We start from the raw sequence: 6110 nt of genomic DNA, 5'->3' as shown, positions 1-6110 counted from the left end.
GAACATCGCAACAACAACGATGACGTAACTCGTGACGTCAAGGTTACAGGTACACAACGTGTGGAGTCTAGAATGAGCAGTCTGTGTATAATGTTCGGAAAGATAGACTGCATACAATACACGGAGCAATCGATACTCCCTCGAAAAAATTGTGCCATGTGAAAGACACATGCATATACTTTCTAAATTGTTTTGTCATGGACCAAAGCAGTAGCAGCGTCAATTCACAATTTGAAGGCAAAGCATCCCAACTACACTGAGCACAACAACAGAGAGGATATTTCTTCCGTGCTACAGACCTCATGTTAAACAGCTGCATTTCGGTCAGAAACATAAATTAATATTTGCCTTCCTTCTTCTGAAAAAATGTGTTTAAAGGATTTGAGCACTATTTGGGTATGACGTGGTAGGTCCATAATCACACCTACCCACACAAATGAGGGTTTTTGACAGCATGATTCTCTTATGACTACTTGTGTGTTTGCGAAGAGCCCTAGGAATTGTACTGTTTCTGTTTGTACACGTGTGACTGTCCCTGCAGCTTGATGCTGATGCTTTACACATAAAGGGACATCCAAACAGTTCTCCCGGTGCCTCATAAAGAAGATAGCTTTATTCGCGTTTGTGACAGTTTAATGAGAATCATGCTATCAAAACCCCTTATTTTTGTGAGTAGGTATTAACAGGGACCTGTGACGTCATACTCAAATAGGGCTCAAATCCTTTAAACCTTAAAGATGTATGGGTCGGAAATGAATGCATTCACTATGGACACAGTTGTGTTAAAAGGCAGTTTGAATATTGGGCAATAGAAACAGGTTTGTTCGCGTGAGCGAGCAAGCCGCGAGACAGTGAACAAAATAACACGCAGCCAGCGTCAAGCAAACCAGTCGCTTCAGTGGTTGGCCGCAACGGATTCCGCAGTGACCAATAACAAATCAGTACCTGTCGAGCGTTGGTCAGTATTGCAATAGTCTCCTGTCCGCCCAGCGACCTTCCCCTTGACCCTGCTTGTGACCTCGATGTTTTATGCCCCCGCAAGGGGCACGGTACTCTCTAAGCACCCAAAACCTCAAAGAGAGATAACTGGCGGAAACCTTCCTATTGTAGTCTCCTGTATGACGGCTTACTAGTGCCAAAACCTCATAATTGTAATTATCAAGGGAAAATTAGTAATTTTTCCTTGATAATTACCATTTTCACGTGTTAATTACTAATTTCCCCGGGAAAATTACAAATTTTTCCGGAAACAATTTACTAACTTTCACCTGTTAATTACTAATTTTTAGTTTTGGCTCACTTCCTGACGGATTGCTAGTGCCAAAACTAAAAATTAGTAATTTTCCCGTGAAAATTAGTAACTAACAGATGAAAACAGTAACTGACAGCGTTAATTAGTAATTATCACGTGATAATGGGTAACACCAGGTTTTGGCACTAGTAAGCCGTCATACCCCTGTCCGCCCAGCCGACCTTCCCCTTGACCCTGCTTGTGACCTCAATGTTTGATGCCCCCGCAAGGGGCACGGTACTCTCTAAGCACCCAAAACCTCAGAGAGATAACTGGCGGAAACCTTCCTATTGATCACCCATAATGCTTTGGAATAAAAATGAATAGAGTATAATAAAGCAAAATAAAGAAAAGTAAAGACACAATCAAATCAAATTAAAAAAAATACTGCGCTGACAGGGCTCGATCCAACAAACTCACGACTCAAAATTCAGTGCGCTCACCGTTGCGCTACAGAGACGTCCTTGCATTTAGGGGAAAACTAAAGTTGTAATCCAGAAAAGTTCAGAGGCATAGGCACCCGATATTGAACTCGGTACATTACAGAAGAGGATCTTTTTTTCTTGTTTCTTTCTAGAGTATTTTTGGCAGCAAGATAACGTAACAAAGCAGACACATGTATGGTTGTCTTTATAGAACCTTTTCTTGATCATATATGGGAGGTAAAGACACTGGTGGTTTGTATTTCTTCAAACCCGTGTCTTGTGCCTTTACTTGTCCCAAGCCGAAGTCAAAGGGTCTGTCAGTATTCGTTTGTATCAGTGAAGGATTTAGGTCAGGTTTGATATTCACAAGGAAAACGTAGTGTGACTGTCCTTTTTATTTCTTTTATCTTTATTTTTTATTTGTTGCTGTCTACAGTAGACACTCGTTTTGATATGAGAAAGAGCCTGTGACTGAGTTCCCCATCCAGTGAACTAGGGCAGGTCAATCTGACCCTCGTATTAAGTGTGGGATTAAGTAACGTTACGACTCCACACGTAGGCCACCTCTGGTTATACGCTAATCCAAAAACAAAGAGACTGCCAATGTTCCAACATTCAGAATAAAAAAACAAGAAAGGTAGGTTGTTTTCTTTTGTATCAGTGAAGGATTTAGGTCAGGTTTAATACTCACAAGGAAAACGTAGTGTGACTGTTATAATACAAGGAAAACGTAGTGTGACTGTTATAATACAAGGAAAACGTAGTGTGACTGTTTTAAAAATACTCTAGAAGAAAAAAAAAATAACAAACGTTTCAACAACCTACCTTTCTTGGTTTTTTTTAATTCTAGTTATACGCTGTTTAGCGCAACGATATGATATGAGAAAATAATGAGTGTAAGTTTTGTGAAAATATTGATTTGATTGAGCATTTTTTTGTGAAGTTGTAAGAATATGAGACCTTTTTGGATAAATGTTCACAATTAAATATCTATGTATGTAGAAACGTTATTTGAATAAACAAGATGTGCTTTTTGAATATAAAGTAAATGATAATGACAACATCGAGAAAAAAATCATGTTATTCTTATTGTAAAATGTTAATAAGCAAATTTAAATATGGGAATAGGTATGCTGTGAAAGTTGTATTTGAACAAGGGCTTATGCTGAGGCGACAATTTCTTCATGTATGAATTTGCAATGTTAAGTTGTGCTGTGTTGGTTTAGTGGAAACATTAATGTCATTATGTATTCATTGCGTATTTATTGCGATTTGATGTAATGTTTGCATTAGAAACACATATTACATTAGCACATACACATGAATAGTAAACTAATCAAAAAGTGGTTGTATATGAGAAATTAAAATATGTCCATCGTACGTCAAAAATATATGAATGCGGTTTGTAAATTATATACTGGTTGAAAGTAAACGGGAAAAAATCAACATAATTGTGTTTTTTTTATACGCAATGGCTATTTTTCCGGTACACAAAGGCAATACACAAGTAATCTTCAATATTTGTATTTCTGATGTGCAAACTAGGCAGTCCAATAGCATTTACTACTTTTCCTTTTGGTCTGCCTCTCTTCCGGGATTTTGGTGGAAACGTCACATTATCAAGAGACGTCGACGTAGGCCTTGGTGCGGATGAACCCTCCTCGTCAGACTGTGGTGTTGTTGTTGGTAGTGGGTTTGGGGCGGCTGTCATATCATACACTAGTTCCACAACCGCTACATGAGACGTCGTAGACCTTGGTGCGACTGAACCATCCTCTTGAGACGTCGTAGGCCTTGGTGCAAATGAACCATCCTCGTGAGACGTCGTAGGCCTTGGTGCGAATGAACCATCCTCGTGAGACGTCGTAGGCCTTGGTGCGAATGAACCATCCTCGTGAGATGTCGTAGGCCTTGGTGCGAATGAACCATCCTCTTGAGACGTCGTAGGCCTTGGTGCGAATGAACCATCCTCGTGAGACGTCGTAGGCCTTGGTGCGAATGAACCATCCTCGTGAGACGTCGTAGGCCTTGGTGCGAATGAACCATCCTCGTGAGACGTCGTAGGCCTTGGTGCGAATGAACCATCCTCGTGAGACGTCGTAGGCCTTGGTGCGAATGAACCATCCTCGTGAGACGTCGTAGGCCTTGGTGCGAATGAACCATCCTCTTGAGACGTCGTAGGCCTTGGTGCGAATGAACCATCCTCTTGAGACGTCGTAGGCCTTGGTGCGAATGAACCATCCTCTTGAGACGTCGTAGGCCTTGGTGCGAATGAACCATCCTCTTGAGACGTCGTAGGCCTTGGTGCGAATAAACCATCCTCGTGAGACGTCGTAGGCCTTGGTGCGAATGAACCCTCCTCGTGAGACGTCGTAGGCCTTGGTGCAAATGAACCATCCTCGCGAGACGTCGTAGGCCTTGGTGCGAATGAACCATCCTCGAGAGACGTCGTAGGCCTTGGTGCGAATGAACCATCCTCGTGAGACGTCGTAGGCCTTGGTGCAAATGAACCATCCTCGTGAGACGTCGTAGGCCTTGGTGTGTATGAACCATCCTCGTCAGGCTGTGGTGTTGTTGTTGTTGTTGGTGGTGGTGGGTTTGGGGCGACTGTCATATCATACACTAGTTCCACAACCGCTACATGTTTTCCAGATCCCCACATTTTTACAACAGAATCTAACACGCTCAATTTCTCTTGGAAATCAAAGTTGTTTTCTGCAGTTAAAGAAGCCAATTGTTGTCCGTTTGGAGGGCTCGCCCGGTATCGGTCGTTTGCTGTGACAATGTATTTAATCACAGGCGGTAACTTTCACTTTACTAGCTTTAGAGAGAGAGAGAGAGAGAGAGAGAGAGAGAGAGAGAGAGAGAGAGAGAGAGAGAGAGAGAGAGAGAGAGAGAGAGAGAGAGAGAGAGAGAGAGAGAGAGAGAGAGAGAGAAATATGGCTTTTATTCGTGTGTAATGGACTGGGTGGCCGAGTGGTAACGCACTTGCGCTCGGAATCGAGAGGTTGCGTGTTCGACCCTGGGTCAGGCCGCTATTTTCTCCCCCCTTTCCTAACCTAGGTGGTGGGTTCAAGTGCTAGTCTTTCGGATGAGACGAAAAACCGAGGTCCCTTCGTGTACACTATATTGGGTGTGCACGTTAAAGATCCCACGATTGACAAAAGGGTCTTTCCTGGCAAAATTGTATAGGTATAGATAAAAAATGTCCATCAAAATACCCGTGTGACTTGGAATAAAGGCCTTGTGAATGTTCGCCTAACAGGCTTGAAGTTTGCTGGTCGATGTGAATGCGTTATATATTGTGCGTAAAAAATGTTTGTTTGTCTGTCTGTCTGTAAAAAAATCCATTTCACACGGCAGAAATTAGTATGTAAAGCGCGGAGAGCACAGTTAATTGTGGTTCGCGCTATATAAGCTCACCATAATAATAATAATAATAAGACAAAGTTTTAAGAGACAGAGATAGAGAGAGAGAGCCTCTACCGGCAAAATAGCCTCTACCGTAACATATCGTTATTTTGCCGGTACCGGCAACGTAGCCTACAGGCTACATTGCCGATACCGGCAAAATAGCCATTGCCTTTTTTATAACTGATAAAAAACCAAGGTCTTGTAAGGGGGTTTACCTGTATTTGAATCAAAACTAAAATACTTGCTGTTCGAGCGTAACTCTTGCCAGTTCCCTCCCTTGACCACCCGAAGATATCTTCGGATGACTCGCTACGGAAATTCCCATTTACTTTATTAAAAAAACAAGCCCTTTAATGCACTCAAAATAACAACACAAGTTTATTGATTAAATTATCGTTGCATTTTGAGATAATTTTAAAACGATCAATACTTACTTGCTATGAAAATGGTTTTTGGCTCACGTAAGTGTAGCCTATGCGATGCTAACTTTTGTCTGTCTGTGCGTGCGTGCGTGCGTGTGTGTGTGTGTGTGATAGAAACTTTAACATTTGACTGGTTATTATCCTAGCAACAGCTTCAAAGTATTGAAGCAATGGTCAACATTTCGTCGGCACGTATATAGATAAAGTGTGTATCCAAAGAAAACGGGTGGTGGTGGGTTTTGAGGGGGGGGGGGGGGGGGTAACAACAGGTGACTGGTTTGTGTTGTGTGTGGTATGTATACCAGGTCAGGGGTCAAGGTTAGGTCAGATCGCGTGAAGCATTATGGTATAGATTCACTTCTCAGTTCTAACCGAGCTCCATTCGCCGATTCTGGGAAGACGATTTCACATTGTTTGGTTTCGTAGCGGCTACAGAAAAAATGTGTTTGTTTGTTTGTTTATTTGTTGCTTAACGTCCAGCCGACTACGCAGAGCCATATCAGGACGAGGAAGGGGGGGATGAAGGGGGCCACTTGTCAAGCGATTCCTGTTTACAAA

This window comes from Littorina saxatilis, linkage group LG8, assembly GCF_037325665.1.
Source record: "Littorina saxatilis isolate snail1 linkage group LG8, US_GU_Lsax_2.0, whole genome shotgun sequence".
Classification (NCBI taxonomy): domain Eukaryota; kingdom Metazoa; phylum Mollusca; class Gastropoda; order Littorinimorpha; family Littorinidae; genus Littorina; species Littorina saxatilis.
This window is presented reverse-complemented; position numbering follows the sequence as displayed.